The sequence below is a fragment of the Camelus dromedarius genome, chromosome 11, assembly GCF_036321535.1.
Source record: "Camelus dromedarius isolate mCamDro1 chromosome 11, mCamDro1.pat, whole genome shotgun sequence".
NCBI lineage: Eukaryota > Metazoa > Chordata > Mammalia > Artiodactyla > Camelidae > Camelus > Camelus dromedarius.
Genome location: NC_087446.1, coordinates 62,561,920 through 62,576,553, shown reverse-complemented (window position 1 = coordinate 62,576,553; position 14,634 = coordinate 62,561,920). Strand labels below are relative to the sequence as shown.

Sequence of the window (14,634 nt, the reverse complement as noted above, 5' to 3'; positions counted from 1 at the left end):
AGGTGTGTACACAGGAGGCAGACTGAATACACATTTAGAGTACTCTACCCACAGCACAGTGCCAGGCAGCTTTGATGGAGTGATTTTCAGGATTTACTGTTCAGTGGAAAAACCCAAGAGTGAAAAAGAATAAATAGTATGCTACATTTGGGGTAAGAAATAAAGGGAAATAACATACATCTATCTGCTCATTTTTTTTTTTACAAAAAGATACATTGAAAGAATAAACCAGAAACGAATGAAATTTATCTATAGGAGGAGGATGGGATTAGATGGAAGGGATACAAGAGGAAATGACACTTCTCTGGGTAAGCATTGCGTATCGTTTTGACTTGAGAACCATACATGTATATTTTTTGACTCCTTCTTTAGTTTGTCATAGAGGTAGCTAGACAGGTAAAATGTGATGTAATGCATCTATTATGCTGTTTAGGCTGAAGGTGACAAGGTCTATATCTTCCTTTAAGGAAGTGGGGTATTTTCTAAGGCACTAATTTTCCCAAATGGCTTTAGTCAGACTCACCTGGTTACAAGAAGTAGACACTTGAGCTAAAGGTGGTAATACACCGAGGGGGAAAATTTCTGGCATGCTACGAATAGGGCACAGACTGGGATTAGGCCTCAGAGAGACGGGAGCTGAAGAGTGGGTCAAGATTTAAGCAGAAATGTGGGGAGCTTAACTCCATTCTTGTCATTAATGTGGTTAAGTGACACCTTGTACTTTTCTGTGTCCACCTGGTCCCAGTAACCTAGGGATTGGCTGCTCTTGGGTCAGAAATATGCTTTTATCAGTTGTGATGCTCTTGGCTGAAAGTACTAGCAAATCCAATGACAAGCTGTTTAAATGTGTATTATCTTCTGTAAGGATAACATGGAGATAGTGCCTGTCCTCCGTGACCCATCAAGGACCCAGGTTCCTTCTACCTTTCTGTTTTGTCCTCCTTGGCATGTTGGCTTTTCCCCTGAAGTTGGCTTTTTTCATGATTCTAAGTCTTTTTTCGGCACAGCTTCAGGGGCTGACAACACCAGGAGACGGGAAATGAATGGTGCCTATCATGTATTCTTTGTTTGTTTGTTTTTTGGGGGGGAGGTAATGAGGTTTATTTATTTATTTAAATGGAGGTACTGGGGAATGAACCCAGGACCTCGTGCATGCTAAGCATGTCCCCTACCACTGAGCTAGACCCTCCCCCCATCATGTATTCCTTTTTAAGAGCAACTTTCCCAGAAGGCCTGCAGCAGACTTCCCCTTGGCATCTCATTGGCAGAGTTGGCAAGGGAAATGACAGTTCTCATGACTGATTTAGACTAATTAAGATTAATTCTCTTAGGCTGAGGAGGACTATGCCATAATGCATTTGGACACAGATGCCTGAATGAATAAAACAAATACCTAACACAAATAAAAATTTTCCATTACAATGGAAGAAGGGGAAAGGGGGACTGATACTGGATATAGTGCCACAACCCTTGGCCCAATCAGTGATGGTGATGGTAGGTAGCCATATGATGCAGTAAATGGTCCTTTAGAGAAAGAAAATCTGTGCAAGAAAAAAGCTCCCTTAGAGGAAGATGTGAGCTGGTAGGCAATTAGTGGTATCTCTCATACATTAATATTTGCTACATCTACTAACTAGTGATGAAGGTGATTATCTGATGGGTACGTTTTAAAAAACATATTCCAGAATAAATAACAACTTTTTGTTAAATTATACAAATACATAACCCTTGTGAAAAATTTAAGCCATTAACTAAGAAAATAATTTGCAGTTGTAAAGATGAATGAGGAGTATGTTTATTTACTACAATAGAGTGATTTTTCAGGTCTACTGGTAAGTTTAAAAAGCAAAGAGAAAGAAAAAAGCAAGGAGGAATTTGAAATTAAGAAAACAATTCCCCTCACAATAGCACCAAAAAGAATAAAATATATTTAGGAATAAATTTGAGAAAAAGTGTAAAACTTGTACTCTGAAATTTATAAAATATTTAAAAGAAATTAAAGAAGACACAGCTAAATGGAGCAACATCCAATATTCGTGGAATGGAAGAGTTAATACTGCTAAGATGGATGGCAGTACTCCCCAAATTGACCTACAGATTTAACGCAATGCATATCAAAATCCCAGTTGGGGTTGTTTCAGAAATTGACAATTTATGTGGAAATGCAATGAATCAAGAATAACTAAACAATCTTGAAAAAGAAGAACACAGTTGGAGGACTCACAGTTCCTGAGTTCAAACTTAACCACAGAGTTACAGGAATCAAGACAGTGTGGCACTGGCATGAGGGTAGATATGTAGATTAGAGGAATAAAATTGACAGACTAGAAATAAACCATTATTATATCTATGGTCACTGACTTTCAACAATGGTGCCAACACAATTAAATTGGGGAAAGAATGGAAGAGTCTTTTCAATAAGTGGTACTAGGAAAATTGAATATTCACATGCAAAAGAATGAAGTTGGACCCCTACCTCATACCATACATAAAAATTAATTGATAAATATGAATCATAGATCTAATTGTAATAACTAAAACTATAGATCTCTTAGAATAAAACAGCAGAGTAAATCTTGTGACCTTGGATTAGGCAAAGCTTTCTAGACACGATGCCAAAGGCGAAGCAACAAAAGGACAAGTAGATAATTAGGCTTCATCAAAATAACAACAATTAAAAAAAAACTTTTGTGCTTCAAAAGACATCATCAAGAAAATAAAAAGACAACAGAATGGGAGAGAATATTTGCAAATCACATATTGATAAGAGACCTGATAAAGAGCTCTTGTAAACAGCAATAGAAAGACAAATAACCCAACAGATAATTGGGTGAAGGATTTGAACAGACATTTCTCCGAAGCAGATATACAAATGGCCAATAAGCACATAAAAAGATGCTCTACATCAGGCAGGGTATCATTTTGGGATAATTAAAGTGTTTTAAAATTGTGGTGATGGTTGCATAACTTTGTGAATATACTAAAAACCATTAAATTGTACATTTTAAGTGGATGAATTGACTGCATAGTAGCATATCATTAATTTTATAAGAAAGGATATAATTGCTAATATATGTAAAAAATAGAAGGATAAACAATACAATGAATGGTTATTTATCTAGCAAGGGAGGGATATGCACAGAGGACAGGGGTAGAAGCTAGACTTTTCTAATATCACTTGTCTTATAGACTTGACTTGAGAACCATGTAAATATTTTATGTGGTTATAAAACAAAGTTAAATTTAAAAATATCATCCCTAAAAATTAAAATCATGAATAAACAAATTAACCTAACTATGTATTGAGTTGGTGACATAATCACACATGAGGAATCTTTCCAAGTGACTTGAAAGCACAATAATTGACTATACACCCCTACTGGAATATACCCTAATGACAAAAGGAGCTGCAAAAAGGCCCTCCCCGCGCTGACAAACAGCAGCAGCAGTTTTCAGTAATCACAATGTGTTGGTAGTGCCAAGACTGTTGTTCCGAGACTGCTGTTTGTACTTGGTGGGTTAAAGCAAATGAGTAATTATGGTGAATTTTAGGCAGGAGTAAAAGGAGATACAGACGTGAGGTTGGTGTGGGTAGTCCTGATTTTGAATTGAACATATTAGTATAAACTCATGTTGTGTTATTTATTTAAATAACTAGACACATTTCCTAGCTCCACCCACTGGAAAGGTCTAGAAATAATGAACCACCAGGTAGCAATAAACATCTTTAGAAGATTGTGGTCTCTAAATTACCATTTCCTACTAAAAAGAACCAGGGTTCCTTGGAGAAATGGCTGGTTTCATGTCTGGGGCAGGAAATGCTGAAGATAAGCCTGGAACTTCCTGTCATTTAGAAGGCACGGAAGACATCAGAGACTTAGAGAGTTGTGTCAACTCAGGAGCTAATCAGAAGAGATCCCACCAGCTGAAGACAGGACAATTTGAGTGTCAATAAGGATGATAATTGAGAAGGATTAAACACATCAACTATTTAAATACATGAGTTTAAATAAATAAATAATGATACTAAAAAAAAAAAAAAAGCCCTCTCACTTGATCTTTGTTGGATGTGAGAGAACCCAGCTCACAATTCTGAAAACTGGTAAACAAAGCATTGTGCTAATCCCGCCTTTCCTGTATGAACTGCATTTCAGGGAAACCAATTAGATTTGAAGGGAAATTTCTTTGTCTTTGAAAGCTCCTCTTTATAGAAGCATTTCAGCGAACAAATAAATGATAGAATTAGAGTAACACCATTTTGTAAACCCCAATACATTAATGTGTCAAGGTAATGATTATCGAGAGTTGCTAACAACACAAAAAGAGAGACAACCATGAACCAAAAAGATTGCTAACACCAGATGTTGGGGAGGATGTGAAGCAACTGGAACTCTCATTCACTGCTGCTGGAAATGTAAAATAGCACAACCACTTTTAAGAGCTATTTGGCAGTCTCTTTTAAAGGTAAACAACCATTTTCACTCCTAAGAATTTGCCCAGAAGAAATGAAATGCCCACGAGACAATATGTATAAGAATTCATTAATGGCAGCCTTATTCATAATAGCTCCAAGCTGGAAACAACCCTAATATCTACAAACAGGAGAATAACTTATGGCACATTAATATAGTGGAATACTACTCAGCAGTAAAAAGGATGAACCAGTGCGCTGATACATCCACAGCATGGATACAATTTTTTAAAATGTTAAAGAAAGACAGAAAAGAGTACATCAGTACAATTCCATTTATATGGAGTTCGAGAACAGGCAAAACTGTCTGTGGGGATGGAAGTGAGAAGTGGTTGGCTCTGTGAGTGGAGGGGAATTGACTGCAAAGATTCACAGGATAACTTTCTAGGGTGGTGGAAATATTCTATATCTTGTTTTGGGAGTAAACTACATGAGTGTACACAGTTGCTTAAACGAATTGGACAGTGTACACTGTTGCTAAAACTAATTGCATTTTATCTTAATTGTAACTGACTTGAAAGGAAAGGCAATCAGATTTTATGTGCCTCCTAATGAGTGTATGCAAGACTCATCTATAAAATATTCTTGACAAAAACATTGAGTCTGATCAAGCTCCTAGATCTAAGTATCACTTTATAGGAAATAGAGGGAACAAATCAACTTATTTAATAACATCCTGGGGATGTGACCCACAGAATTCAGACTATGGGGAGCTTTACTGCAGTGCTATCCTTTGACTCAGGCAAGGGGCTTTCTCTAGCTGTGTCTTTCCAGATGGGGTGCGAAGTCCATGGAGCCAAGGGGATATGCCACCTCCCCTTCCACCTATGGCCTGGCTTCCTAGCACCTGGACTTCCAGTGTGTGCAACCCATGCCTGTTTTCAGGGCCTGCTTGGGCCTGTTCTTTAGTTCATCCTCCCGAGGTTGGACTGTGCAGCCAGTGGTGGCTACTTGCAGAAGGTGTAGATTCAGCTTGGAGATGTGGGCTGGGTGTCCTTGAGCAGGGGATGGAGCCAGGGGTGGGAAGAGAATGGGACAAGCTTGTGAACTGTGTGCCAACTCCTCTGTACAACCACAGTCCAGTGAGGAACTCTAAGAAGTCTGAAAATTCTAAATTCTAACTTGGCCTTTCAGGTCATTAAGAGGGTTTTTTGTCAAAGAAGGATCATAGAACATATTTAACTGTTAGCTGGAGTTATAGCATTTAAATATTTAGATATATGGTATTTGGGGCTCCATCTGTACTATTGTCCCAGGTCTGTAAATGCTAGGGTCAGGCCTGCTCTCCAAACTCTTAATTAAGGTCAAACAACCCAGTTACTTCCCCAAATAAATTACAAGGGAAAAAAAAAAAAAAGAGGAAGAAGGGAGAATCTATAGATTAGGAAATACATGAGTCAATTGGAGTGTATGGACCTCAATCTAACTATAAAACAATGTATAAGACAATAAAAAAGCTGGAACACTGATTGGATGTAATTGATTTTATGAATAAATTGTTAGGGTTTGTTTTTTGGTATGATAATGGTATTGAGATTATTTTAAAAGCATCCTTATCTTTTAGAAGTACATTTAAAAATATTTACAGATAAGATGTCTTTTATTCACTTCAAAAACTGGGGTGGGAGAGGGAGTGGGTTGGAAAATAGATGAAACAAGATTGGGTATGAGATGAAGCTGAGTGATGCTGGTACACAGGAGTTCATGCTGGTCTCTTTGTTGCATAATCTTGAAATTCACCTGCAGTCCCACCAGAGATTTCCATTACTAACATTTTGTTAAATATTACTTCTATGTATACTTACTTACCTATTTATATGAACAGGATCTCAGTGAACATGTTTTGTAACAAGCTCTTTTCATTCAAAAGTGTATTTGGTCTCTTGCTTGTAAAGCATTTGTTTCCTTTTTAACTAATATTGTAACAAATCATTTTCTGATTTGTCTGATTATCACCTTTGAATACATTCCTAGAAGCATCACTGCTGGTTCAGATTAGACACATGTAACATTTTGATACACGTTGCCAAACTGCTCTTCAGAAAGGCTGAGCCTGTTTATATTCTGACAGTACCCTCTCACTTCTCTGCTAACGCCAACCTTTGTAGTTTTGCTAATCCAGTGAAAACATATTATCTTGTTGTTGGGATTGTGTTTCACTAGTAAGAATAAAAATATTTTCCTATGCTTATTAGTCATTTGGGGAGAGAGAGAGAGAGGGAGAGGGAGGGAAGGAGAGGAAGAGTTACTTGTTCATGTTCTTTATCAGGTTTATGTGTCAGGGTGTTGAACCTTTTTATTGACATGTAAGAGCTCTTTTTATATTAATGGCATACTTTTGTCATATATGTTGCAAATATTTTCTCTTGGGTTGTGCTTCAACTTTGATTATGGTTGTATGTGTGTGTGTGGGGTCAGTGGTTTTTTTCCTGTAATAGTTTTTTATTTCATGTAGTTTAAGCTTTAATGGTTTTGGGCTTTGGAGTCATGTTTAAAAAGTCCTTTATCATCACAAGATTATAAAACTACTCACTCTAATAGTCATTTATTTTTACACCTTATCTTTTTATTAAAATGCTGTTGTGAAAATGTAAACATAATGCTTAACATAGAATTGAATATTTCTTATAATTTCTACCCCAAAGATAAACACCATCATTACTTTATATATAATATGTAAAATATATATAAAAATATAAGCATATCAAAATATATTATGCTTTATGTATATTTAAAACTTCATGCATCTTGGGTGTCCTGTATTGTCAATATGCACACATTTACCTCATTCTTTTCAACAGCTGCATGGTAACAAATTGTATAGATCAATCTTTTGCAGTCTTTTTTCCATTACTATCCTCCTAAGACATTTTTTTTCTTAATCGTACCCCCATAAAATTTCAATGCCACATATATACTATGTATATATGTACCTTATGCATATTTGTGCTTTATACATAAATTTTTTTTTGTCTCCTCAAGAACCAGTTTTCATCTCCTTGGCTGTGATATCACCCTTTGAAAATGCATGATACAGATATTCCATCTCTGATTTATTCTACATGTGAATACCATTTTTTATATTCTAATGCTACATTATCCATATTTATTTTTATACATATATTTTATTTCTATAGGATAAGTTTCTAGAATTAAAAAGCTGTGTCAAAAGGTATTAATAAACAAGTTTATACTGTAGAGCACAGGGAACTATATTCAGTATCTTGTAGTAACCTGTAATGAAAAAGAATATGAAAAGGAGTTTATGTATGAATATGTGTGACTGAAACATTATGCTGTACACCAGAAATTGACACATTGTAAACTGACTGTACTTCAATTTTAAAAAAGGTATTAACACTTAAAAATTTAGCAGATATTGCTCAAGATTTTTCAATTACATGCCAACAAATTTATACTGAAAACCTGGCTTCATTTTTACATTTAAATCATAAATCCACTTGGAATTTATCCTGGGATGGTGAATAAGGTAAAGATCTAATGATTTTTCTCTTCCAAATCTAACTCATTGTCCTTAAATCCTTTATTGAACAAGTCTTTCCTTGATTTGCCATATATTAAGTATGGTAATATGCCTATATTTACTCAGGCTTTGAATTTTGTTCCATGACTGTTTATTCCTACCCCATTACCATCCTAAGCTTATTATTCTTGCTTTATGTTTTAATGTCTGATTATTCAATTCCTTTTATGAATTCTCCTTCTATTTTCTTGATATTGTAATTTTTTTCTCTTAGTGAATTTGGGAGTAATTTTGCTTAGTTCTAAAACAAGTAAACATCAATTTAAAAAAAAGCTCTTAAAATGCTATTGGGTTTGTACTAAATTTGGATTGATTCAGTGGAAACTGTAGAATACCTTATAGAGTAACACATTTGAAATAAGGGCATAGAAACAGAAATAATGTTGATTTAATGACGTATACCTGTATTAGGATGTTTTGAGTAGTAAATTATGAAAATCCAGACAAAACTCAAATTTAAGCATAAAAGAGAGTTTATTGACTCATTTAACTAAAAAGTTCAGTGGTAAAGCTTCTCTTTAGGCATGTCTGGATCTCTGGGCTCAAATAATGTCACCAGGACTTGGTTTCTGTCTCCCAGGTTGGCTTTTTCAGTTTCAGTTTTAGGCAAGACTCCATGTGGTAGCAAAGGTGGCCTGTCCTCTCCATGCTTATATGGTCTTCAGCACCTGCAACAGCAGAGGAAGGAGAGTCTTTTTTTCTTACTGTGTAGGTGAAAGTACTGATAATGGTTGTTATTGGCCAGATCTGGATCAAGCGCAGGAATGGGGGCAGGTGGGGAGTTGGGAATCAGCCCTTTCTGAGATGTTACAAATAGAATAAACACAATAGTAAGAGCTGAATCTCATATTATTCCCTTATAAGGACCTTGGGAGAAATTTTTCTCAGGCTTCTATACCAAAACTATACTTAAGCAACTTAAAAAAATCTTATAGACCATGTGAAACTTTTAACTATGTTTTCCTTTGCCTTAGTTGCTAGTAACCCTAAGCCTAATTTGTGGTAGCACCCCTCTAGCAATTACACAGCACCTTTGGTATGAAATTTTTTTGGTATTAACATACTCCTGCCTTTACTTTGTTTTCCAGTTACCTTTTGCCTGTTTCCTCTTCTAATCACTTTCTCTCATTATAGTGTATATGTCTTTCTGAGCACACTCAGTCTTTTGTGAGAGGTGGGGTATCAGTATATAATATGCATCTATAAAATACATTTAAAGAATAATTCTTAAATCTCATTGAAGCATCTTATTTCTTTTGATCTCCTACTTCACAGAGAGCTATCATCTCCTCCAAGGTCATCCTACCCCACTTATAAACTGACTCCCATCTTTAAAAGAGCAACATTTTATTTGTCCTTACAAAACATATTTAACATGTAGAATAAAGATAAGCAAAAAGTAGAATAGCTAACAAACAAACAAAAACACCATGTGGTTAGAATCACAGACTGCTGCTTTCATAACCCACTTTCTCTCATAATCTTTCCTTATTATTAAATAGTCTTCTACATCATCATTTTAAATGGTTCAAAGGATCCCACTGATTGTGCATCAGGGTAGTCAATCAGACTGCAGCTCTACATTCCCTTTCTAGAAATCCTGTGGATGCTCTTACACTAATATGAGTGAACCATATAATCCATGTCTAAGAAGTACAGGTGTAATATATTTAACCTATATTTTTTGGTGGCCAAACTGAAATGTACTCCACTCAGCTTAACATATATATGCAGTTTTGATTATTTCCTTTTTTAGAACAGCATAGAAGTATACCTGGCTTATTCAGAGTGTATACTTTAAGGATTTTAATAGAAGTTCCTAAAATGCCTGGGGAAGGGAGAGATGTAGCATTTCTTTTCCCACCTGCAATGTCTGTTTCACTGAACACTTGCCCAGCACATGTACTATTTTCTTTTTAATCTTTACCAATTTAATAGGCATTTAATATGCGATTTACATTTTTCACTAATGTGGTTTTCAGTAGTTTTAAAACTATGAACATGCATACCTACCTTGACATCCTCCTTCCCAGTTCTGCTTCCTATTTAAGCTAATTTATGTACCTAATCTATGGATGTCATCTCCTCCTATTTCTTTAGGGAATCATTCAATCAGTTATCCTCTTTCTTGGCAGTATCTTTAACTCCTGACCACCAGTTTTTTTTTTTTTTTCTCTTGTACTAATATACATCACTAAGTCTCCTCTCCTTACAGAGAAGCTCTTTTTTCTTTCAGTTCATTCTCCTCTGGCTACTGACCTTTCTCTTTCCCTTTACAGCCAAACTTCTTGAAAGAATTGTCTTCACATGCTGCGTCCACTTCCTCTCTGTTTCTTCAACTCACTATAAACAGATTTACATTAAGGTCTTCAATGTCTTCTTTGTTGCCAAGATTTTAGTAACAGAATTATATCTTATATATGTATACTTATGTGAGAAAGCAGGACATAAAATAGTTTTCCCCCAAGTAAACTCAACTATGTAAGAAATTTTTATGCAGAGAAAAAAACTTGTAATACAAGAAAATTTTAAGTTACTTCTAGGTAGTTGGATGACTGGTGAGTTTTATTTTCTTGTTTCTTTTTTAAAAAATGTCTTCAATTTTAACAAGAATTTACGTTGATATTAGAACACATTACAACGTTAATTAGAAATTCTCAACTTACATTTTCTAAGAGAGGAAGGAAAGTTAAGAAATGACAGTCACGAGCCCCTGGGCCATTTCATTTCACCGAAAGGCTCAAAGAACTGGAGGGCGTAACCCAGATTCCCTAGGGCAGGCGCTCCCGCCGCCACGACTGGATACCTGGTAGGACAGTTTTCTCTTAAGAAGGCCCTCCTTCCCCTTTCGCTCATCCCAAATGACTTCTGAGCGTCTCAGCTCAGGCTAACGGCGCCAAGCTGCTGATAACCGTCAACTGCCTCCGGTTGCCCTGGTAACAGGCGGCGACCCAACCAACCCCACTCCCGTAAGTCTTCCCAGAATGCTTCGCGCCTTCTCTCATTCACTTCCGGGCTTGGAGGGCTGACTCCTACCGGAAGTAGATGCCTGTGGTTCGGGCTGCGATTCCCAGCGGTGTGGGATTACTGGACCGAGTGTGGCATATTCCTGCGGAGAGCGGTGGAGACTGTTTTCTTCTTTTCCAACATTCAGAATGATTGGCTCGCTAAGGAAAGGCTGTAATCTCACCAAATTTTTGGTGGCCCTCTAGAAGTGGATTAGAGGTTAGTTGCGACAAAACAAAGAAAGCAATTATATGCAACTTCATTTGTTGATGTGATATATTTAAGCGACTTCAAACAACTTAACTTCCTATAAAAAAGCAACTATTTTTGCTTTAGAAAATGAAGGCGAGCACACCTACACAACAGAAACCCCAAATTTCATCCACCAAGGAACAATCACTGAAAACACTTTGAAGCAGTCTTCGAGACCCTCTCTAGGCATATAACAAATTTCAAACTGTAATCACGTTGCATATGCTGTTTTGTAACCTAAAAAACTTTAATGAACATGTTTCATTAAGAAAAAACCAAAATGATTGCATGTTTTCCATTGTACTTTTTGTTGGACATTTAAACAGTTTCTATCTCTTTTGTTCTTAATTAGTACTGCAATGGAGAGATGAAAATCTTTCTAGCAAAATCTTTGACCATGCTCTCATTTCTTTGTGTGATTGTTTTTCTCTTTTTAACGTAGTCACTTGTATTTGCACTTCCTTATCTCTCCCCTAATGTCTTCCCATCCCACTCCTATTTTTTATACTGTAAATGAAGTTAAACATACGGCATCCAAAGCCTACTCAATTTTTTAACGTTTACCTTTTTGATTATAAAGATAATACATACTTATTATAGAACATTAGGAAAATAATAAAAATATTCTAATATCTAGACAACTACTGATCATATTTTGGCGTACAGTTTTCTGTCTCTGTTGCCTTGAATGAAAGCAATGAACATTGAAAAAATGTTTGCTAATTTGGTTGGAGGAAAATGACAGCTTTTAATTTGCATTTCTTTGCTTATTCATGTAGCTGAATAATATTAAGAATGTTTACAGTCTATGATCCATTTCAGGCCCCATCTTCTCTAAATAGGCTTCTCTGAGAATTCCAGACTAATTATACTAATTTGTAATGGTCTAGTTTTCCATATGTGTATATTTTGGTTCCCTAACTAGATTGAGAGCTAGTTGTGTGGTCCTGGATAAATGATTCAATTTTGCTGAGCCCACTATCTTTATCTGCAAAATATAGTGGTAATAATACTTACTATGCACAGTTGTGGTAGGGATTAGAAATAATGTATCTCAGATGAGCTCAATAAAAAGTAGCTTTTTTTAAACTTATAGCTTTAGCAGTCTATGTACATAGGAAATATTCATAATTTTATCATATTTCAAATGAATGAATAATCCTAGTATCCCACTCAATTTCAATATTTACTGAGCACCTATGACATATAGGTACTGTCTTTAATCCTCAACGTCTCTTGAGCCTTTCTGATTTAGACACATTTCTCACATAAATCGTACGCTCCTCTCAACCTCAGCAGTTCTCTTATTATCCTGTTTCTGCCACCACTATCTGGCCCATCATAGTAGGTGCTATGTGTGAGCTGAATTGAGTAATTTAGTGGGCAAAGAGACCACAAATTATTTAAAACCTGTCAGGCAGTGATGAAGCCATAATAGGTAAAGAGTACTTTATACATTGGGGAGGTCAGGAGAGATTAATTTTGATTAAGGTGTCTTGGAATGCCTTATGGATGAGGCAGATTAAATCAGGACCTGGATCATAAGGACTGAGGAAAGGGGCTTAAAGATGGAAGTATGAGTTAAAGTTGGAGGTATAAGTAAACAGGTTGTGTTTTGTTACGTTGACAAAAAAGCTAATCCATAGCCTATCTAAGAAAGAAATGGAAAATATTATTTGAGCCAATTTGAGGATTATAACCTGGGAGGCAGTCTTTTAGAAAGCTCTGAGGACTGTTCCACCGGTTAGAGGTCATAGCGCAGTTATGTTTTTGAGACAAAGGGTTATACAGTCAAATGACTTATTGACAGTTTACACAGTAAGTACCAGGTCTGCAGGGTTAAAGCAAGTAGTAAATTATCCTGATCCTTTACGAGATTAAGGAGGAATGTTTTCTCCTAAGGAGGTCTGATTAATGCAGATGAGCAATACACTCTAAGGGGGAGGGAAGAGACCCAAACTGGCAGAGAAAAATTTTGTTTAAATTTTCATTATCTTGCCATAAAATATGAGTTTTATTTCATCAATTATCAGAGAGTTATTTGGGGGTGGCAAAAGAGTAGGGCGGGCAAATGGGCCTAGATGAGGCATAAAAAAAGTAGTTGGGGGCTCAGATTTTTGATATAACCAGTTTTTATAATTGTTGCTTTCAAACGTTTCTGAGAAGCATTTTCTCCCATACGGCTTGGGACATCAGTAGAGAGGTGGATCAGAGACTGCATTTAACCAGCTGGTGGACAAGGTAGGGACTGGGAAGATGGCGGAAACCATCAGTAGAAGGGTATTTAACAGGCATTATTGGCCAGGAGGTAAGGAAGGAGTATCCATGACGAGGCGGGACTGCGGAACGAGACTTTTGGGGACCACACAATCACATTGAGGGACGAAGCCCACATCAGGACGGTTGTAGCCTGCGAAGGCACTTGCCAACCCCACCTCTGCCAGCCTGCACTTGACCCAGAGTCCTCTACGGGTCCGGACCTCTCGCCCCGCTCAACGCCGCGCGGCCCGCCCCGCCCCACCCGCGCGGCCCGCCCGCGCGTTCCTTCCCGCCCTGCCCCGCTCTCGTCTCGCCCCGCCCCGCGCCTCGCCCCACGCCTCCTCTCACGTCCCGCCTCGCCCCACGCCTCCCGCCCCGCCCACGCGTTCCTTCCCGCCTTCCCCGCTCTCGTCTCGCCCCGCCCCGCGCCTCCTCTCACGTCCCGCCTCGCTCCACGCCTCCCACCCCGCCCGCCCCGCCCACGCGTTCCTTCCCACCCTGCCCCGCTCTCGTCTCGCCCCGCCCCGCGCCTCGCCCCACGCCTCCTCTCACGTCCCGCCTCGCCCCACGCCTCCCGCCCCGCCCACGCGTTCCTTCCCGCCTTCCCCGCTCTCGTCTCGCCCCGCCCCGCGCCTCCTCTCACGTCCCGCCTCGCTCCACGCCTCCCGCCCCGCCCCGCCCACGCGTTCCTCCCCTCCCTGCTCCGCTCTCGTCTCGCCCCGCCCCGCGCCTCGCCCCATGCCTCCCGCCCAGCCCGCGCGCCCCGCCTCGCCCACGCGTTCCTTCCCGCCTTCCCCGCTCTCGTCTCGTCCCACGCCGCGCCTCGCGTCCCGCCCCACGCCTCCTCTCAGTCCCGCCCCGCCCCGCGCCTGCGCGTCTCGCCTCTTCCCGCTCCCCTCGCCCCGCCCCGCCCCGCCCCTCCCGTCCCGCGCCTGCGCGTCTCGCCCCGCCCCCCGCGCCTCTTTCCCCCACCCCGCTCCGCGCCTTTCACCCCGCCCCGCGCCTTTCACCCCGCCCCATAGACGTCGCCCCGCCCCGTTGCCGTCACTCCGCCCAGCGCCTCTTGCCCTGTTCACAGTCCCTCTCCCGGCTTGAAGCCCTT

The 14,634-nt window shown here is 39.1% G+C and overlaps 1 long non-coding RNA gene across 2 annotated transcripts; it reads right to left on the bottom strand.

Moving 5' to 3' along the window:
* Positions 1-8,470: 8,470 nt before the first annotated feature.
* LOC116156307 (uncharacterized) lies at positions 8,471-11,039 on the bottom strand. Of its 2 annotated transcripts, none has more exons than XR_004140053.2 (3): positions 10,682-11,039; positions 10,275-10,358; positions 8,471-8,683 (listed from the first exon to the last, which is right to left on the bottom strand). It is a non-coding gene; the product is annotated as an uncharacterized LOC116156307 (long non-coding RNA). The 2 variants fall into 2 exon arrangements; XR_004140054.2 differs by having other exon boundaries at positions 10,822-11,037.
* Positions 11,040-14,634: the final 3,595 nt, after the last annotated feature.